Source organism: Rhinolophus sinicus, chromosome 8, assembly GCF_057876585.1.
Source record: "Rhinolophus sinicus isolate RSI-liver-muscle chromosome 8, RSI-T2T, whole genome shotgun sequence".
NCBI classification, from domain to species: Eukaryota; Metazoa; Chordata; class Mammalia; order Chiroptera; family Rhinolophidae; genus Rhinolophus; species Rhinolophus sinicus.
The window spans coordinates 53295409-53317146 of NC_142508.1; the positions used below are offsets into that span (position 1 = coordinate 53295409).

Here is a 21738-nt window from a genome sequence, read left to right on the forward strand (position 1 = left end):
TGAGAAAGAGAGAAATACCCCAAGGTCAGAGACGCCCATCTGGAGGGCAAGGCTGAGGTTCAGGGAGGCCTGAGGATGGGGGCCCAGAGGGGAGAACCAGGGAGGAGGGGGCTCCTGGGATCCCCATCTCCTGGGTCTGGCCTGTTCTTCCTCTCTAACCTGTTCCCCCACCCCACACCCCACCCCCGCCTCCACTGGCCCTGACCCCTTTTCCGGATTTTGAAAGTATGCTGATGCAGAGAATTATGGGAGAGATGTGGACTTTCTTCCCTGTCATCTGTTTATCTGCCAGGAGATTATCGGAAATAGAATGTGTTGAGTTGCTTCCAGAAAGCTCTACTAAGATGCAGACAGACAATGTCACAGGCAGACAGAGGGCAGTGGTTAGAGGGGGCCACAGGGAGGGGAGGAGCAAGATGAATCCTTTGCAGGTTGATTTTGGGGGACCTGTGCTTTTGGACTCCACTGGGAGCCCCGATTCCTCTAGACCTGCCCTGTTCCCCTCTCCTCTGCAAGTTCAAGCGGCTATTAAGCACCTGACACGTGAGCCTCAGCGCTTAAATGAGCTGAAAGTAGGGCAACGGATGAAGCCAATAAAGGTGCAGGCTGCCCAGGTAACTTGGAATTTCAGGTAAACAAGAAATAAACTTTTAGTGTATGTCCCATGCGACATTTGGGATACACTTACACTAAATTTCTTTTTCATTGTTTATCTGAAATTCCAGGTTACCTCGGCAGCCTATATTTTATTTGGCATAGCTACGTCGCTCTAAGTATTAAATATACACTAGATTCTATAAGTTAGTACCAAAAGAAAAGTGAAATGTCTAACGATTTTTACATGGATTACATGTTGAAATGAAAATATTTTGGACATCTTGGGTTAAATAAGATCTATTACTAAAATTAATGTCACCTGTTTCTTTTTATTTGTTTAACGTGACTACTGGAACATTTATTTACACATTCCACTCTCATTCAGTTTCTACTGGAGTTTGGCACCCATTGCGTGCTGCTCCTGCAAACTGGCACATTCCAAGGCCTAGCACTGAAAGGCCCCCAGCGTTTCAGGAACCCCCTCAGTCCTGAGTAAGCCATGACAGTTGGTCACCCAGAAGCATTGCAAGGGGCTGGACAGTGTGACTGGGGAGAGATGCTTTCCTGCTGAGCCTCAGTTTCCCCATCTGTGCACTGGTGTTGCCAATGTGGGGCCTGCAGGGTGATGACAGCTGATCAGTGCATCTGAGGGAAGGGGCCTGGCATGTGATGGGGGAGCTCAAACGCAGCACTCCGTTCTGTTTCCTATGGGCCCCCCTCCATCCCCACCCGCTAGGCCTCCCACAGGCCTCCCACAGGTGCCCCAGAGCTGGGGAACCCATAGAAGAGAGGGTAGGGTAGCCTCATGGTGCTTCTTTGGGGGTTCTGGTACTGGAATGGATCCCCTCTGCCCGCATATCAAAACCACCACTCCTCTCTCCCCAAGAAATCCTGGAAGCATTCATAGGACCCGCTCCTGGCTTCTCTTCCTCCCCCTCCCTTCTGTTCCTCCTCATCCCTTCCCCTTTGTGGCGGCTCTCAGAGCTCGGCCATTTGCTGGTCACCTCCGGGAGCTGGGCACCATGGACAGAACATTCTTTACACACAACGAAGGCTCAGAGAGACCCATCTTGAGCCCGAGGTCACTCAGCATGAGCTAGAGCTCAAACCCAGGGCCGCTATTGCAGAGTCTGGGAACCTCCAAGAAAAAGGCAGACAAGGAACTAATGAAGGAACAAAGCTCCTTCCTGTCTTAGGTGCAAAGGCATGGTCCGGGACTCTTCTGAACGGCCCGCCTGTCCCCGTGTCCACCCTCTTTATGAGGTGCCTGCACTCACTGTAAAGTGTTTCAGGGACCTGTACACAGCATCCGTACACCAGTCTGGTGAGGACAGCACGGCGTTACTATCGTCCCATGCTACAGATGAGCAAACTGAGGCCCTGAGAATGCAAGAGGCCCCCAAGTTAGGGTAGGTGCCTGAGCTGGGACCGTGACCAAGTTCTGCCCAGCGCCCTGGCATGACAAGTAAGATCAGGCCCTTCCAGTGCATGACAGGAAAACCAATATTTGCTCGGTGCCTCGCCGTTTACAGAGCCTGGCCATTCGCCTGATCTCATTGATCTTCCAGACAACCAGGGAGGTGAGCAAATATTTTCAATAACATGTTTAGTTTACAGATGAAGAAACCCTGAGGGACTTGTCCAAGGTCACACGGCAGTGAAGTGGGAGAGGGGACTCAGACTTCAGAGCCCAGGCATGCTCCAGGATAATGATGGGAGCTGCCAGCAGGGCACGGCCTGGGTCCATGCCTCAGGGAGTCACCAGAGACCTCTGGGATCAGTGTCAATGCTGCTCCTCAGGGAGAGAACCAGGGAGTTCGGAAGTTAGACCGGAAGTGTGGGGTAGGCCCTGGGAGGAGCAGCTGCATGGGGTGAAGCTGAGGGTGGGGTTCATTTTCTGTTTGGATTTCCCCATCTTTTCCTTAAAAACCAGGGGGGAAGTTTTGGCTGACAGTGAATGTGCCTGTCCCACAGTCAGGGTGGACAGGGAGTCCAGCCCGGGGGTGTAAAAGGCTTCTATTTTAAAATCAGACAAACTGGGATTTTAACTCTATCATCCCCTTCAGCTGTGTGACTCTGGGCAACTACTTAACCTCTCTGAGCTTCCATTTTCTTGTACACAAGGTATAAATAATGGCAGAGCAGTGCTTCTCATCCCCGCTGCACATCAGAATCACTTGGGAGAGAATTTGAGGATACAGTCTCAGAGGTTCTGACGTCACTGGGCTGGGGTTTGGGGGACACGGAGGGATTTTCACGGGAGATTCTGTTGTGCGGTGGGGCTGGACGTCCCTGTCCCTGCTACTGTTGGAGGATGAGCTGAGACGCAGCGTGGAAACCACGTGGCCTGTGGAGGCGGCCAGGACATTAGAATCCCTTCTATCCTACCAGCCCATCTTTTTGTCAACCACATCTTGATGCTGTTGCGGGAACAGGCATGAGGGCTACAAGAGACATACGTCTGCAGAAGAGCCAGAGCACCGGGATGGCAGGGGCCTTCTGAGAAGCCCAAAGAACCATCGACTGGACCAACTGGCCGAACCTCGAGGTCACCTTGCTCATCCACTGCGACTTGGTCCTATGACCTCTGCCACTTCCGTGCCCACTACTGAGAACTGTGCAGTGAGTGGTGGCGAATGCTCAGAGAGGACGCTCCTGCAGCCTTTGGAAATGGCAGTTACAGAGCCGGGAGGCAGTGTGGAAACTCTTTATGGCAGAAATGAGGGAAGTAGGCTACGAAATCATAGGGATGCTGTGCCCGTGGGCAGGGACCAGAAAGCAATCGGGGTGGGGTGGGGGTGGGGGAAGGAAGCTGGAATGATTGCCGGGGTCAAGGAACCTTAGATGGCTTTTTAAAATTCTAATTTCTAAAATTCTAAAATTCTAATTCAAATCCTTGTATAGAAAACAGTAATAATCATAAGTAAAAGCAATTTGAGACAAGGATTTTCTGTGTTGTGTTGTGTTCACTGATGTATTGCAAATGCCTACCCCAGGGCCGGGGACATAGTAGTAGTTCAATAAATATTCACTGAGTGAGTGAATGACTCTTTGCTTTCAGATTTCCTCACAGACTCGTAACACACTTTTGAGCATGAATGGCCCCCTCTTTGTTTTAATCACACGCATACTGATTAGCATGCCTTCCGTATGTTACATCTTTCATGATCATTTTGAATTAAGCAAGGTTGAAGACAGAGCCCTGTGGCATAGCCCTGGAGACCTTTCCTGGACTTCTGATACCTGTAAAGGCTTGTGCCAGACCCCCCAGCATTTTGAAAGGTGGTTTCATAGCATGAGAAGGTCTGCAGACTCTGGGCTGACAGGGGCTGTCTGATCAACCCCTGTTTCCAGGAACCTCCTAAGAGGCATGGGGGTCATTCTAGTCCCAAGGTCATTACCCTCAACAGAGCCGCCAGAAGCAGCTCTGGGGCTGCTGGCCTGTTTTCTCTCTGGCATCATGGCTGTTGCCCCTTTGCCCTGGGAGCAAAGGCATTTCTTTGTTTCTTTTGCCCCACATGCTGCTATAAAAAGCCCTGTTTACCATTATTATCAGGTTTCACAAACCCCCAGGCCTCGCTTTTCCGGGCAGGTGGGGTCAAGGCCTCAGTGAGTTAATTTGGTGTCATGTGAACTAGCCCTTTCCCCAGTGACAGGAAGAGCACTTGTGTGCAGCAGTGAAGTCCTGGAAGACCCCCGAGGGCTTGGGAAGGGCTTCTGGCCCTTCAATGTGGGCAGCAGGATTCCAGAACTCTGTTCCTTTCTCCTGAGGCCCCACACACCTCCAGAGTATCTTACAAATTGCAAAGTAGATCCTGCGTGCCCTGCTAGACCACCTCCAGGGGCTCCCTGCTTCTCTCAGGCTCCCCCCCACCCACCCCCCAGGCCTCATGGACCGGCAGCTGGCCGTCAGCCTGCAGCTTGCCGTCGGCCTCCTCCAGGTACCCGAGCACACAACACCATCCTCACCTGCTGCCTCCCTGCTCTGCCCATGATGCCCTGCCTTGCTTTCCTCTGGTTCTGGCCAGACCTCTTTAGATCCATCTCTGATTCTCTGCTATTCAGATGAAGCGGGGGTACCTGGAGCTTGCATTTCCCGAGTCCTACTGTGCGCAGGGTTTATACTAAGGGCTTTATAATGAAGTGCTCAGTGAACCAATGGGACGCCTGCCCCTATGAACCAGACAAGACAAGCCAACAAATGCTTGACACCCAAGGGTCCCGAGTTAGACTGAAGAACGTAAGAGAGGAGTAGGGTCAGTGGGTGTCACGGAAACCCCTCTGGAGGGTGGCACTTCAGCTGAGGTGGGCTTGGTCCCTGGAGACTTGGGCTGGGGAGGTGAGGGAAGACAGGGCAGAGACCTCACGTGCAGAAGCCCCAGGATAATGGGGTTGCTTCCTTCACGAACTGGAGGAAGGTGGGAAGGGGTGCGGAGGAGCCTGAGGAGCTGGCCAAGGCCAGGCCATGCAGAGCCTGGAGGACGAGAGACAACCGTGGGCATTATAGAGGCTGTAGGGGGAGCCCTGCACATGAGCCGGGGAGGGTTGGGACTGGGCAGAGTGAAGCAGAAAGCAGGTGGCAGGCACCGTGGCTGTTCAGCGAGAGCTGGCAGTTTAGGTGGAGAATGGTGGCTTCTTGACCCATTTTGGAGCAGGCGTCAATGGGACTCTGTGACTGAAATTGGAGAGTGAGCAGTGGTGGCCTGCTAAATGTGAAACAGCCGACTCCCCCAAAAAGAAGAGCCCTGGTTTGTAGCATCTGCCAATTCCTGTGGTGTATATTTTCCTGCCCGGGGGGATTTCAAGCCACTGATGTGATGTGCAGGGTTGGAAAGAGATGGGCACAGCTGGCTGGCACTGTGTGAGCCTGCTGCAGCCACCACGGGGGTGAGCAAGAGGGAGGGCGGGGTCAAGAACGCCAGCCATTTTTCTGGTTTGAGCAGTACAGTGGATGATGGGGGCGCATTTACTGGGTGGAGTAGACTGGGGGGGAGGGAGTGTGGTGTGGGGATCTAGCATTGTCCTTCCAGGCTGAGATGCCTGCAGAGCTCTCCAGCTGGGTACAGAGGTTGGAGACTGAAGACCAAGGAGTGTCGGCTGGGGTGTACGTGTGGGTGCTGTTGGTAAAGAGATGATGTAGAAAGCCTGGGGATAAGAGGAGGAAGAGGAGGAGAAAGAGGAGGAAAAGCAGGAAGAAGCCAGGATGGAGCCAAGAGAAATGGCGTCATCCCAGAAGCCTGTTTAGGTGCTTGCAACCCCCCCTCCCCCGCCCCCCAGACCTGTGTGGAAGCCGTCCTGGTCCGCGTTTCCTCCTTGGAGCCCAGCAATGCTGACTGGGTGGGTCTTACAGGGCTGCTGACTTCCCCCTTTTGCTTGTGACTCCGGAGCTGCCCAGACCACAGGCAGATCCCGTGAGGACCTTGCAAAGCAGCTTAGATGCCCCACTGGCTGGGGGCCAAGGTGACAGAGCAACCCAGGGAGGGAGGGAGGGAGGGCTGGGACCGCTGGCAGAGAGAGGGCAAGCCAGACAGAACGGAGGGACAGGCATAAAGTGATAACCATAAAAGCCGTGACATCCTAACCAGGTGCCAGGCCGGTGCTCAGGGCTTTGTATACAATTAATCTTCACATCACCCTCTGAGGCAGGTAGTATTGTTAGCACATTTACAGACAAGCAAACGAAGAGACAACAAGACAAGGGGCAGAGCCAGGCAGCACGATGGCAACCCCCACCCCCACCCACCTCCCCCACCCCCCACCACGCGCCTATCTTCCTGATTTCGCCTAATCCCTTCCCCAGAGCCTTCTTTCTTTTGGTTTCTGAGGAAATGAGGGCCTACTTGGTGCCCTTTGATACCACCCTGAGTTGAGACCAAAGGGAACCACATTGGCTTCTGGTTAGTCGCCCGTGTCATCTTCACCATCACCATCATCTTCATCATCATTACTACCATCATCTTCATCAACAGCACCACTGGCTGGTAGAGAGGGGCAGTTTGATGGTGGCACTGAGATGCCATGATAAGCACTGGCAAGGGAGGCAGTGGGACAGGGGGACGCCTGTCTGAATAGACATGAGCGCCGCCTTGCTCCCAGGGCTGCACCAAGCAGGACCTGACAGGCCCTGGGCCCCTGGGGCTGACTTCTCTCTGGCATGCTGGGCCGCCTGCCATCTGACCCTCACTGGGGCCTGCTCTCTGCAGGGGCGTCACCAGCGGGCATGGTCAGGCCCGGGCAGGGCCGTGGAGGCTCTGCGTGTTTGGGGCAGGAGCAGCCTGGCTGTCTGGGCACGGAGAGAAGAGTGGTTGAGATGTGTGCTGCACGAGCAGGGGTCCCCAGCCACCCCCATCTCAGGACACCTCCTGCAATACAGGCAATGACGTTTGAATGATGGAATGCGAGGCCCAAACATCCTCGGGCTGGGCCTTGCTCCATTCTCCTCACGAGTCGGTGCAAGGATGGACTTGTCCACCTCTGGCTGTTAAGGGTTCCAGGACTCCAGGCCACTGTGGTTTTCTTCCTCTTTCTGGTACGCCAATCTCCCCCCGCCATTTGATCAGGGTGGGCAATCCCTGTCTCCCCAGTCAGGGGGCAGGATCAGATCTTCCCCTGCTCCTGTGCCCTCCTCATCCTGGGATCTCTGTGGCCCACTGGGAGCCTAGATGTTTCCTCAGTGGCCAGGAGGGAGCTGACCCAGGAGCCCAGTGTCCCATTTCTCAGGTGGAGAAGCTGAGGTCCAGCGAAAGGAAGTGGTTCATCCAGGGTCACGCAAAGGAACAAGCCTTGGAATTCAGCCCCCTCCTGCTCTCCCTGTGAAGTGGCTTTGACTTCTGGGGAGGGGTCACAGCTCCTCTGCCAGTGACTCAATCAGCAGGAATTTATGTACCGAGCACTGTGCTAAGCGGTGGGCATACGATGGTGGGAAAAGACACAGGTCTTGCCCTCAAGGAGATGATGATCCAGGGGGAAGATGAGCAAACAAACGTATGAAGAATGTACTGTCACTAACTCACCAGTCTGGCCATGTTGGGAAAAGCCACCCTGAGAGAGACAACTGGACTGGGAATGGAGGGTAGATAAGAATGGACTCACCTAGAAAAGGCCTTCCAGGCAAGACCAACAGCAGGTGCAAAGGCCCTGAGGTTGGAAGGAGCCTGAGAAATGGAAAGGGACATGTGTCTGAGCGAAGCTATCAGTTGCGGCTGGAGAAGCTGACAGCAGCCAGATCACGTAGGGCTTTGATGGCTGCGGAAGGATTTTGGTCTTTCTCCCAAGAGCTAAGGGAAGACGTCAGAGGAAGGTGATAGGATCAGACCTGCAGTTTGAGAAGATGGTGGAGAGGATAAGGGCAAGCATGGGTTAGGGGCTGTGGCAGTTGTCCCAAGAAAGCATCAAGGCCACGGCCATTTCTTATCCCCAGGAAGATGCTCCATCTGGGACAGGTCAGATTCCAGGCTGCTCTGCGTGTGTGTGCGTGTGTGTGTGGGGTATGTGTATATCTGTATGTTTGTGGTCATGTGTGTGTGAGTCTGTGTGTGTGTGTGTGTGTGTGTGTGTGTGTGAGGGGCAGGCAGGGGAGGTCACAATGCCAGGGGGTGGAGCTTGCTGTGGGGATAAAAGTCAAGGGTCCATGGGTGTGGTCTCTCCTCCTTCTCCAGGGTCCAGAACTGCCCAGTGTCTCTCTCTCTTCCCTGAGTCTGTGTGGCCTGTTCTGGGCAGGGGCAGCCACCCCCACAAGCTCCCTCTTCCTTCTTCTGGAACTGGTATGTGTGGCTTCAGGAGCGTAAGGTCTGGGTCTCTGGCTGGGGTGAAACAGGCTGAGCTCCAGCCTCGCACTCTGCAGGAAGCTGTGGGCCACAGTGCCCACTGATATCAAATGTCCCTTTGACCCCTGTGCTGTCACTTCCTTGGAGACCTCATGGGGAGGAGAGGAGACTGGGTCCTGGCAGAATCTGGTCCTTTGGGTCTGCCCCCCTGCTACTAACATACGCATACCCTGCACCTCCCCACTGCCCGTGTGTGTCGGGGAGCCCCCAATCCCCCCCACCTCCCTGCCCACGGCTGTTCTGGTTCAGTCTTGGCGCTTTCTACCCTAAGCTGCCCAGAGGCCCCTCTCCCTGGACCAGAACCAGGACAGGCTACAGAATATGCAGGCCCAGTGCAAAATGAAAACATGTTACCCCTGGGCCAACAATGATTAAGAATGTCAAGACGGAGACAGCGAGAGTTAAACCCAGCGTGGTGCCCATTTGAGGGTTCACACCACGAAGCCGCCCTGGTTGGAATCCATTCAGAGACCCAGGAGTGGGGCCGCCAGCCAGTTGTTTTCAGGGTGAGAAATGCCTCACAGCAAAAGAATATTCTAGGAGTCTGGCCCCGACCTCCTTCTGTCATTCATTCATTTGCTTATGTGCTCATCCATTCATGTCAGCATCAGGTTCTGAGCTCCTGCTGGGCACTGAGATCCCCTGAGGCCTGGAGATTAGAGATGCACCAGTCCTGCCCGTGTGCTGGCCTTGCACCAGCACCCACACCGCAGGTTTCCCTGACCCCTCCTCACCTGGCCTCCCCACACCCACCCAGCCCAGAGTGTTCTGTGGGCACCTTCCCTAGCACGGGCCGGGCGGGAGGGCCTGGGGCTCGATGGCAGAACACGTTGTTCCTGGGAAGGGGCTCCCACACAACAGGGCGTGAAGTCCTACTGTTTCCTCACTCTTCATGTTGCTCCATCTGTCCCCTCCCTGCGGTCCCTTCATCTCTTGCCTGTATTAACATCAGCGTTTGATAAATGAGGTAGAACTTGTAACTTATGCCCAGTACAGCGCACACTTCTTAAGCTCGCAGAGGTGCCTGCCGTGGGACCCAAGCGGAGATGTGGAATGCGCCAGCCCCTGGAGGGCCCCCCTTTCTCACTTTTGTCCCTATACATTCGTGTTGCCTGCTCTTGATCTCGACGTCAGTGCAATCACTCAGAATGTCCTCTCATGTCGGAATCTTTTGCTGGACACCGTGGGCTCTGGGATCACCCACACTGAGGTGTGGTTCCCTCCCTCTTCTTACTGAACAGAGTTCCACTGTCTGCTGGCACCATAGCTTGTTTATGTTTCCTGCACATTTGGCTGTTTGCAGCTTGTTGCTTTGTGCGGACATCTGCTATCATTTATTTGGGGTAAATGTCTAGGACTGCCAGGTCCCAGGGAAGGCAAGTCTGTGAGTTTACGAGAAACTATGCACGGTTTTCCAGAGGGGTGCACCCCTTGTCTGGGCTTCTGCAGCTGCCTTCTTCCGGCTGGCCCCTCTAGGGTTTAGCGGAGAGGTTGAAAGCCAGCAGCAACGCACGGCCGTCCACTGCCGGCCCTGATTATCTCCCAAACATCTCTGGCTTCCTTCCACCTTGAACCTCACATTCCAGCCATGTTGAAGGCCCACGACCGCACACACGTCATTTCTGTCCTTCTGCACAAACTGTCCATTCTGCCTGGTGCACAGGTCCCTCCATGCCCTCCAGGGGACAGCCTGCTTGTCCTCTACGATATCACTGGAGCGTCTTGGTGACTTGCTGATGTCTCTCGGGCCCTGGCCCGCATCCTTCGGCCCACATCCACCGCCCTCCTCTAAGCCACCTTTGCAGGTTTGCACTGTGTGGAGATGTCATAGCCGCACAGAAGGAATGGTGGGCTTTTTCTCCCAGCCACATCCTCACAACCTGGCAGCACGCCTGGTACACAGGTCACGTTGGTAGATGTGCAGTAAACGAATCGGTGAGGCCGAGGCGGGGTGGACACATGTAGAGGTGTGACTTCCATACAGTAAAGCACACGCATGTGACATGTGCGGCCTGGTGAATGTTTGGGGGTGTGCACACCTGTGTGACCACGACCAGGTCCAGACGTGGCACACGCCCAGCTCTCTGAGTTTTGCCCCCATAGATTAGTGCTGCCTGTTCGTAAACTTGATGTAAAAGGCCTCACACAGATGGTCTCTCGTGGGCCTGCCTTCCTTTGCTTGTTCCCGACTCCTGCTCGAACCCCTTCTGCCTTGATGGCCGATGTCTGTCACCCCTACATGAGCGTTATCCCCTCTCTCCCATGATTTCTCTTCCCACTTCTCGTTTCTATCCTCAGCCGTCCTCAGCCCGGGTATAGGCTTTGTAGGCAAGTTCCTGGTTCCTGAGCAGCGGAGGCCACTTCTTCCTGTTTTTGTTCTTGAAATTCAGGGGACCCGAGCTGCGACGCTGCCCTGGTCCCACTCCCGGAGGACTCTCCAGCACGTTGTTCAGGCTTCCGTTTCCTGGGCCTGGCTGCGTGCCCTCTTTACAAACACTGACCTTTCAATCACTGCAAAGTCTGGTCCACAGGTCACCTGGGTCCTCGTGGCCACACCTCGGGCTTATTGGCATGATAACACAGTGACACTTCGTGTTTGTCAGAGGAGAATCTCATCGGCCAGCCCACTCCCAGCAGTGAATTCTCAAAGTGGGGTCCTCCACCAGCAGCATCAGTACCACCCAGGAACTTAGAAATGCAAGTGCTTGGGCTCCACCCCAGACTCACTGTCTAGGAAAAACTCACTGTTTCTTCTCTTTACTGTCACACTCTCAGCACTTCGGACAGCAGGTCTGTGAGTGTTTTTCCACACCGACCAATTCTCAGACACTAGCCGGGTGTCTTACAAGGCAATTCAATTCTGACACTAACTGGAGTTGGCACAGATCCCTCAGGTTAAGGGTTCAGTCCCACAAGACGGCCCCCACTGTGGATGCCAATCACAGCAGTGGCTCCTCAGGTTACCCCTCTTCTGTCCAACTTGGCTTCCAAGCCAAGGTTCCCACAACCCCCTCTTCAGGTTCACTGATTTGCTAGAGCAGCTCACAGAACCCAGGAAAAAGAATTCACAAACTATTGCTGATTCATTACAAAGGATAGTTTAACAGATAGAAATGAACAGCCAGAGGAAGAGATACACAGGATGAGGTCTGAGCACGTCCTGACTGCAGGAGCTTCTGTCCCCATGGAGTTGGGCTGCGTCACTTGCCCAGTCCCTCCATGTGTTCAGTCTGGAAGCTCTGCAAACCCGATACTTTAAGGATTTTTGTGGAGGGTTCTTCATGTAGGTATGATGGATTATTACTCAGTCCCTCTGCCTGCCCTGGAGGGTGGGGGATGGGGCTGAAACATCTAAGCTTCTGATCACAGTCTTTCTGGTGACCGGCCGCCATCTGGAAGCGGTCCTGGACCTCACCAACAGTCACGTCATGAGAATAAAGGACTCTCCTATCACATAGGAAAGTCTAAGGGGTTTAGGAGCTGGAACTGGGGTCAAAGACCAACGGTTAGAATAAGAAATGTTCCAGGCACCAATTTTTGGAGCTTTATGTTCCAAGCTCCTCAAGCTCTGACCAGGAGGAGGGGATGGTGACCACAACATATGGGTCTTGTTATATCACAATATCACACTCACTGAGTCAGAAACTCGGGGGCAGGGACCCGGCCATCTGTGTTCCCACAAACCCCCCAGGGTTTCTGAAGTAGCTCCAGTGTGAGAACCATTGACTCATAGCAGGGGAATGTGCTGGCAATGAATCAATCAAAACAGAAACGTCACTTTCTTTGAGTAGAAGTATGCTTCTAAGAAATGCAAAGGCATCCTGTTACACGGGGCGATGTGACCTGATACATCATCAGAGACCAGCCAGAGCACAGCCCGAGCCCCCTCCGTGGACCAGCTGGCTCCCAGCTGGCTGCCTGGTCAATGCTGATGCGAGTTTAGATCTGGCACAAATGTCCCACCAGAGGGAGATGGGGAGCACAAGGGGTCTGTCTCTTGTGTCCCCGAGAGTAGAAGCCTGGCGTGCTGATTAGCTTCCACTGGCTTCTCCCAGATCTGCTCCTACCTTCTCTGCCCTTCTCTGAGCCCAGGGAGGCTGGCGCCCTAGCCAGCTGGCTTCTGGTTGGGTTTGATCAATGGTAGACAGTGGTGGGAAGTCACAGGGCAGGGGGACAGAGTGACCGGGGCAGTCGTGTGCTGGCAAACGGTTAACAACCAGCTTTAGGAGGGTGTTGTAGAAACCCCCAGTCTGGGGTGTTTGCCCCATTCTGTGGTCTAAGCAGAGATACAGGAATATTTCTAACGCCCAGATGCATAGATGCAGAGAACCTCATGACCATAGCTAGTAGGAAAATGTAGCAAAGTCATTAGGCACTGCTGAGTTTTGAGTATGTATTATCTTTGTTTTGAATATGTTATTAATTGTATTACATAATTTTTAACAACTGGCTCACAAAATTCCTGAAACCTTGTCAGCTTCCACAAGCGGGCCTGAGCCTGTGTGAGCACACTGTGCGCAGGGCCAGGCAGCCCCCCTCGGTCACGCCTGTCGGGCGGAGCTCTGTGGCCCACTCCTGGTCTGACTCTCACCTGGCTCCAGTGACACGCTCGCCCCTTGTCCCTTCTGCCTGGGGCAGAACTGGCTTCCTGCTCTGCTATCCCACGGTGCCTCAATGGCTCTCCTTGTTCCTTTGTTGAGTACCCCAAAGGTGGCGTCCTGGGGGTGGGAGACAACAGAGCAGATGCCAACTCCTGCTTGAACCCCAACCCCACCTCTATTGCTTTTATGTATCAACCTTCTGCGTTAAGATGTCACTGGAAGAAATGATTCTACGACCAGAAACCAGAAATCCATGGGGACGTGGTGAGATCTCGAGGACAGAAAGGTACTCAGTGTAAGTGACTGAAAATCTCTTAGTCATGGCTGGTGGGTGTGGCAGCTGGAATGCTCTCTTGGGAAGCAATGTGGCTGCCTGTCATGACAATGCACATGACCTTGGACCCGGCAATGCCTTGTGAGATATTTGACTTAGAGGCAGACTCACACCCATGCGAGATGATGTCTGTGTAAAGTTATTCATTACAGCGTTGTTTAAAAGAGCTGAAATGGAGGCAACCAGGGAGAATCGTTAAGTGACTTGTTAAATCGGTTCTGGCACATTCTTACAATGGACTATTTTGCAGCCATTCTTTATGTGATGACGTGAAAGGTGCTCCATGATCACGTGTGAAAACGGGATGTCAAGGGTAGAATTTGCTTTCCTGGGCAGGCAGTGTGGGAGAGACCTGTTCCGGTCACTGTTGCATTCCTGGCCGCAGAAGGGCTTTCCTGGATGAACGGGGTATAGGAGGAGCGGGAAGACGCCTGGATTTGGGTCTGGGGTGGTCAGGGAAGGCCTCCCTAGAGAAGTGATATTGCCACTGAGACCTGAAGCATGTGTGAGGAGTCAGCCATGGGAAGAGCATTCCAGGCAGAGAGGACAGACAGTGTGGGCAAAGGCCCTGGGGCTGGAAGGGCTGGTGTAAGTGAGGATGGCAGCAGGACCGAAGGTTGTCAACTCTGGGGTGAGAAAGGTGGGATGCAGGAGATGTGGGCAGAGGGCCAATGACACAGGGCTTTGCGGGGCAGCGTGGGGAGGAACTTCCCTCAGGGGCCACTTCTCAGCTGTGTGACTTGGGGCAAGTGCCTTACCCTGTCTAGGCCTCCGTTTGCTCATGGGTGAAGTGGAGACGAAAATAGGAACCACCACACAGGATTATGAATGAGGCATCGCACTGAAACGGTGCCTGGCACACGGTAAGCGCTGCCGCCAGCTACCACTAGGAGTGGAGGATCCCAGGAGGCAGAGCCAGGCCTAGAAACCAAGTCAACTGGCTCGGGGTTCTGGGTCTTTTCCATTCAGCCTGCTCCCTCCCACCTCTCCCTGCACACGCCCCAACCTGGAAGAGTCTGCAGCTGGCAGAGGCCCAGGCAGGGTCTGGATCCTCCCCAGGCCTCTAATTAGGAGCTTCTGTGTGTCTCACACTGTGACCACATTCCTGGAAAGAAGGCTCAGTGGTGGGTACCCTGGCAGGCCTGTGCTTCCTGCTCCGAGTGGAAATGAGCTGGAGAGCGGCCCTAGCTGTGCGGCGATGGGGTGATGGCCCCGGAGGCCTGGCTGGGAGTCTGGGCGGTGGGGAGGGAGCCCAGGTGCTCAGGGACATGGCACCTGTGTGCGTGACCCTCCGGGCTCTGGGTGGTGCCTGACTCCTTGGCCTGACCTGCTGGCTCAGGGCAGGCAGCGACTGGCAGAGGGAAGGTGCAGCCAGGTGGAGAAGGGCCGACTTCTAGGCAGGACCCGCCTGGCGCCTCCACTCCTGCACCAGGAAGCCTGCTCCTGCCTGGGCGCCAAAAAAGCTGTCCCCTCCCCCATACCCTGAAATCGCTCTTCCTTCCTGCCAGCGGCTCAGCGTTCACACCCCAGCCCGTCAGCAGACCCCACCTATTTTACCTGCAAACGTATTTAGAGGTGACCATTCGGCACCACGCCCGCTGCCCCATGATGGGCCCAGGTTGCTGCAAAGCCTGCTAACCGTGGCCCACCTGCCACACAGCAGCTGGGGTAATTACACCACATGAAGCGAGGTGGTGTCCCTGGCCCAGGGGCGACCTCCCTTTCATCCAGCGAGTAAACCATTCTACCTGACCCTTCCGCCTTGGCCCTCCGGGGCGCCTTGCTGCCCCCACACATGTCCACCATAGGGCTGTTGCATGTGCTGTTCCCTGAGACTAGTTGGCCTTCCCTCAGACGGCCACGTGACTCATTCCCTCAATTCATTTAGGTCTTTGCTGAAATGTCTTCTCAGTGGCTAGAGCACCGTGTATAAAACAGTAACTCCGACCCCCTTAGCCAGCTGTGTTTTCACATGACCCTCAGCACCACTTTATAGACTGCATGCTCAATTGTTCATTTGCTTGTCTGCATCCCCACACTGGGATGCAAGCTCCCAGAGGGCAGGCTGATGTTTTCTGTTCTGTTACCTGGTCGATCTCAAGCCTCGTATAGGGCCTGGCACAAAGCAGGGGCTCACTAAATATCCCTGCATCAACTGAGCATTCCTTAAGCAAAAGACCACTAGGCCGATCACCTGAGCTCCTTCCTCTGGGATTGACCTTTTTGTCCCTGGTGACACAATGTCTGAGGGCACCTTCAAACCGCCGGCTTTCCATCCAACAGGGGCCCAGGAGAATGCGAGAGTGGGAGCCAGGAGGCCACAGCTGGGCTGCTTTCTGGTCACGGGATTGGGGCAGGTCCTATTTCATTCATTCCCCAGCCTGGTACTGGTGCTCTGTGCAGGCAGGGGCCCGGGGGTCAGACCACGGCGCCAAGCCTGGAGAGCTCATAGATTAGGGGAGGGGACAGCGGTAAAACCCACGAGGAAGGCTCTGACCCTGAGGAGCAGAGTTGGTAGACTTTCTGCAAAAGCAAGAGTAAAGACTGCAAGGCATTAGCCACAGGAAGCTCCTGGGAGAGGCAGTGATGGCAGAGCCGGCCTGGGTCCTCCCCACAGGACTTTCTAGCTCAGGTACCCCGAAGTCTGCTCTTCTACCCCTTCCCCATTTCTAATATCAAGTGGTTGGGGGAGTGGTGGAGGCATGTAATAGGAATTGTAGGTCAAGACTGTAAGCTTATCCACGTGACTGGTCACAATGTAGACCCCGTGCACTTGCCAGTTGCACCATGCACCCTCAGCTCTTAGAGAGAGAGAGAGAGGAGGGGGAGTAGTGGGCTGAATGGTGGCCCCCAAAGTTATGTGGAAGTCCTGACCCCAGGAACCTGTGAATGCGACCTTATTGGTGCAAAGGGTCTTTGCAGATACAATCAAGTTAAGGGTCCTTATAAGAGAGGGAGCTTTGAGATACGTGTGGAAGGAGGCAGGGCCTGGAGTGATGCATTAACAAGCCAAGGAAGCCTGGGGCCCAAGCTTTCTTCCTGCCTCTTCCAACCCCATTAGGAGCTGGAAGAGGCAGGAAGGAACCTCTCCTAGAGCCTCTGGAGGGAGCGCAGCCCTGCCCACATCTTGATTTAGGGCCTTTAGACCGTGAGAGAATACATTTGGTTGTTGTAAGCCACCCAGTTTGTGGTCCTTTGTTATAGCAGCCTCCAGGAAACTCTGCAGGAAGGACTGCAGCGGGATTAAAACCTGACTGAAAGGTGATTTTGTTTAGGATTACCTGTCCTTCCAAGTTTCAGTTTTGGGCTTTAGGTGCAGTTCCCGCCCAGCTCTGCACCCCGCTCCCTGTCCTGGGAGTTGGAGGCAGAGAATGTGGCTCCGTGGGGTGTGGCAGCTGGCGCCTCTTCCCTCCCCGAGTCTGGGCTTTGAGTTTGCCCGAGGTGGAGTCACGCAGTCCTGGGGACACAGGACAGCCTGGTCCTGCCTGACCTTATTTGTCTGCAGCTGTGGCCTGGAAGACCCAGGAACTTTGCTGTCAACCTCGAGGCCATTTAAAGCACAAAAACAGACTGTCTACTAATCATGGCAAGGCTCCCCCCACCCCGCTCCCCGTGAATCCAAGCGTACAGGAGGCGTGCTGCTCCCTAGGAAGGTGGTGGGAGGACACTGCAAGGCCAGCGATGGGAAATCAGGGGCACCATTTACGGACCATTCACCCTGCCCACGTAGCTTAGCACGTCACCTACATTACATCACGGGGCGTCTCAGCTTCCCTCCCAGGGAGGAAACTGAGGCAATCCAACCTTCCCCAAATCACCCCACCAGCAACTGGCAGGGCTGGGCTCAGAACCAGGGGAGCCTAGTCTTGGCAGAGCAGCTGAGAAGGTATAAAAGGGGCTCCTGACCAAGCCAAGGGCCCGGGGTGGGGGGCCAGAGGTCAAGGGTTCAGGGAGATCAGAGGCCAGGGGCTCAGGGGGAGCAGAGGTCAAAGGTTAGGAGGGGCGGGAGTGGGGCTGGCGTAACTCCCCACCCGGGACAAGGCTAATCCAGGTCTGAACACTGCACAGCCCATTGATGTGTTCTCTGGGGTGGAACTAGGTTGACAACGCTCCCCAGGGGATTCTCAGGGCAGCCAAGGCTTGTGGTAAATCCAGAGACATCCGGCCTCAAACCACAGCCCTGTCTTCCCTGCAGGAGGGGGAGGCGCTGCCTGGGTCAAGCCTGGAATGAGGTGAGCTGGACGGAGAAACCCAGGCTGGGGAAACTGTGAGCGAAGGTCAGTCACAAACCTTCGAACCTTCGAGAACTGGAGGAAGCTCAGCAAGGCTGCAGTGTTTTCCCTTGTGGGGCAGGGTGGGGAAGAGGGATGGGGGCCTTGGGCGTCTGTGCCAGGTCTGCGGTTCCTTTGCCAAAACCACTGTGAAGCACATGGTTTTGGATGGGGGCTCATTCACTGGGATGTCAGGCTCTGGCCTGACTCCCAGAGACTCCGAGTCAGACAACCAAAGGTCTGTCTTGGTCAGCCTGACACACAGCCAAGGTGAGTACCACACCTTCCCTGCCTGGCCTCAGTGTTGCAGGTGGGTGGGGACACAGGTAACACGGCTGCTCCTTGAGGGGGTGTGGTGTTGGGCCTGGTCCTCTGAAAGCCCCCACTCTTAGCTGAGATGGGAGTGAGTGGCACCATTCACGTGGCCTGATGACAATGGCCCACGGTGTGAGCACCTTCTGTACGTGGGGTATGTGCTTGGGCCGCCCACAGAGGAGCTCCCTTTGCCTTCCCAGCAGCTCTGCACGGGAGGGACCAGAGTTAGCCCATTTTACTGATGGGGAGACTGAGGCTTAGGGGTCATGGCACTTTCCCAAGATCTCAGGATGGCAAGTGGGGTGCCATCCACTTCTCTGGCCCTTGACACCACAGCCCACGTGCCGAACCCTCCTTGCTCCAGAGCCAGAGGGCCTCCTCTTTGGAGACCTTCCTCCTCTCTGGCGTGGTCAAGCAAACACAGCAGAACCCATGTCTTCCCTGGAGAAGGCCCTGCCCCTCCAAGCCTCCAGCCCCCTTCCTTACCTGATGACAAACAGGCTGGGCGCTGCAGGGCTGACAGGTGACCAGTGCTAGGTGGAGGGGGGCAGGCACAGTACAGCTGGCCCTCCCCCGGAGGACCTGCCTCCCCACTTGGATGTAGCAACAGAAAAGTGGGGGTGATAAGAGGCTAGGCTGGCCTGTTTGTCGCATCACAAAGTCCTACCCTGGGCTGGCTGGGGGTTCAGTTGGGGAGAGGGTTAGAGAGGCTCTGCCTGAGGAGCCTGGCCAGGCCCAGCCCCCTCCCTCTGCAGTGGCTCCACCACAAACACCCGCAGCCTCAGTGGGGGCGCTCTGAAAATGGGCACACCTTGTGTCATGCGGGGTCTCTGGTCCTATTCCCCACATAAGAATGCAGGATATGGCGAGGCCAAAAAGGAACACCAATGGAGCCACAGATGGGGGATTCATACCACTACAGTCTCGCTGGTGGCTGGGTTGGAGACACAGGGAGCAGGAGTCACACGATCTGCAATCTGCTGCCACTTCTCTGCCAACCGACCAACCAAGCCCTTGCTAACTGCAATCCGCGCTTACTAGCTCAGTCATGGCTGTTATATTAGTGGCTAATGGCTAACCGGTAACAGCTGATGGCCACCCAGCCACAGCAATGGCCATCTGATTACAGCTCATGGCCATCTAATAACCGAGCCAGCACCTTTCCACGTGAGGCCAAGAGCCTGGAAACTGTTCTCTGGGACTCTGTCCCCACACCTTGCCCAGGTGAGCCCGAGGCTAGAGGTTGCTGGGTGAACAGCCCTGTAATTGGATGCTTTAGAACCCTGGTTCTAGGGCAAGTGCTACCATGTTAGCCAGAGCCACTACCTACATGCATGTGGTGTGGCCTGGGGCTAAGGTTTGAACCTCTGCAAGACTCAGTCTCCCCATCTGTCCTGTGGGCGCGCACCCAGCATGCCAGGACTGTGGCATCCTGGGTGTCCCAGACAGGTAGCCCTCCACACCTGTGGGTACCCTTCTCTATTAACTGGAGCTTTCTGGACAGAGCTGCAAAAGATCACAGTGCATTCCGGAAAGAGGCGGGAGCCAGCAGAACCTGGAAGCATCGCCACCACCAAGCAGCTGTTCCCAAGGGCAGAAGGGAGAACGGACGGGGCTCAGGGTGGAGGCCACCCAGACTCCAGAGTTGCCACTGCCATTCAGAAGGACCCGCACATCGTCTTGTCCATCATTTCCAGACTTTCCCCCCAACAGCCACAGAGGCTTGTAGTAAACAACAACTAACAAAATCTCATTTGGAATACCAGTATGAAAAATTCTAAATTAAAAAATATTATTTTACTGGTTTATCTGTTTTCTCAATTAAAATGGATACATTTACTTACTGTAAATTCAGCAACGGCCACACAGCTCCTAAGTGATGATGCCAGGGTTAAGACCCGTATGTGGGTTTAAATAAAACATGTCCTCACCTCTATCGTCCGTCACAAGGAGTCGTCCTCTGTAATGACAGAAGTGTAAGGAAGACGACTGTGTAAAAGCTATGGGTCCTATATATCTGAAGGTCATCAATATAACAAAGACCACTGACTACAGACATGTCTGGGGGCTCTGTGGATGGGCTGGTGAGTTTGGACGAGTAATAAAGTTCATACGTAATTCATAAGCTGCACGGGCTCCGTGGGAAGCTATGCTTTGTCCTGCAAGAACCTGTCTGGGTTTCTGCTCTCAGAAAGGAAGGACCTGACAGCTGAATGGATGTGTCTTCCTTCTCACCTAATCTCTTCCTCCCGCTGCTCTGCAGCCATGTTCCTGTCTGATGGTGTATGATGGCGTCAGCATAACCCACCTCCTCCCCCTGCGTTCAGGCACACTGACCTTTGATTGAAGGATGGAAAGTGAAAGATGTGGAGAGAGTGCTTCTCTGGGCTCCACTGATGTCAGTGCAGAGGAGTGGAGTTTAGTTTGGAGGGAGGGAGGCCCCATGGGCATGTGTCAGTTAATCTCTCTCTCTCTCTCTGTCTCGTGTGTGTGTGTGTGTGTGTGTGTGTGTGTGTGGTGTGTGAGGCCCTCTAAAGTGTGGGCTCCTGGCAGGCCCCCTTCTGCCTAGGTCTAAGGCCAGTGCAATTATCACTGTTGTTTTGAATATACCACAGTCCCTTCAGAAGTTCAGCTCTCAGCTACCTCCTTGGAGGGTAGTGGCTGCATGATTGGGTAAAAATCTTCACTTTCTGCAACAAGGCTGTTTTGGGGAAATTGGAAACGAGGGGTTTGGCATGTCTGGTGCTTGTTTCAACAAGCGGATCTGTCTTGTGGTTGCACAGTACTGACAGAGCGCTCTGAGTCACGCAAATGATCAAAGTTTGAGACAGAGCTGCCAATTACCACAGCGTTAGATAGTTCTCTCAGGGTGTGCACCAACTCAACAGACTGCGGGAGAAACCGGGGTGTGCTGAGGGCTCAGGGAAGTTGAGATGAGTTTGTACCACAAGCTGACAGGTTGGTGGCACCAATATCTGACACATCACATTTATGAATAGGCTGTTTTCGCTGCAATTAAAAATAATTACAAATACGATGTATAAATGAAAACTGAATGAAGGATTTGGGGCGCTCCAAAAGGCCCACAGAGCCTGGCCGTCCCCCCATGTCACAGCCCAGCTGTCACCAGGTCACCGAGGAGCCGCTATCTCTTGCCCACATAGGGCAGGCAGTTCCTCTCCAGGAAGCTGGGTTCTGAGTTCTGCCTGAACGTGGCTTTCATTTGGGTCCTTGTACTCACTGCGGAGTTCCCGGGGACATCTCTGAAGAGCCTGCCTTAGGAACCCAAGGGAAAAGTTCACTTTGTGTGTCCAGAGACAGGAGTCGTCAAAGCGTTTCCCACGTGAGATGTGTGCTAATCTGGTGGTTCTTGGACAAAGCAATCATTTCATTTCATCCTTTTCCAATTCTTGTTCTTTTGAAAGACTTTTGAGGACCTTTTGAGTCTGTGGGCTCTGGCTGGGGGGTGGGGGGGTCTCTCAAGAGCCTGCAGAGAAGTTATGGGAAACTAGGGGAGCAGCAGGCTTGGGCAGCCCCAGATCCCTGCAGCGGCTCCGAGAATTGTTATTTAGCCTTTGTTATTTAGTGATGGGAGGGGAACCTGATGGGCAGGAGCTGGGTACAGGGTTTGGTTTATTACCCGTTAAGAATTTAGGATAAGCTCCAAGTTCAGGAAAGGAAGAGGCAATACTGCCACCTAGTGGCAAATGGGGTGAACAGCGCCCAACATGGCCTCTGATTCAGATCCGATTGTTTCAGTTTCAGAATTATTTTTTAGCATCAGAATGAGTCCC

General features: G+C 54.3%; 2 long non-coding RNA genes across 2 annotated transcripts; both read left to right on the forward strand.

Annotated features, from left to right (window-relative positions):
• The first annotated feature begins 190 nt into the window (after positions 1–190).
• Positions 191–3645, forward strand: LOC141567478 (uncharacterized). The gene is made up of 2 exons (XR_012490118.2): positions 191–2439; positions 2989–3645. It is a non-coding gene; the product is annotated as an uncharacterized LOC141567478 (long non-coding RNA).
• An 11216-nt stretch (positions 3646–14861) lies between these two features.
• LOC141567479 (uncharacterized) lies at positions 14862–19749 on the forward strand. Its single transcript, XR_012490119.2, has 2 exons — positions 14862–17899; positions 19449–19749. It is a non-coding gene; the product is annotated as an uncharacterized LOC141567479 (long non-coding RNA).
• The last annotated feature ends 1989 nt before the right edge of the window (positions 19750–21738 follow it).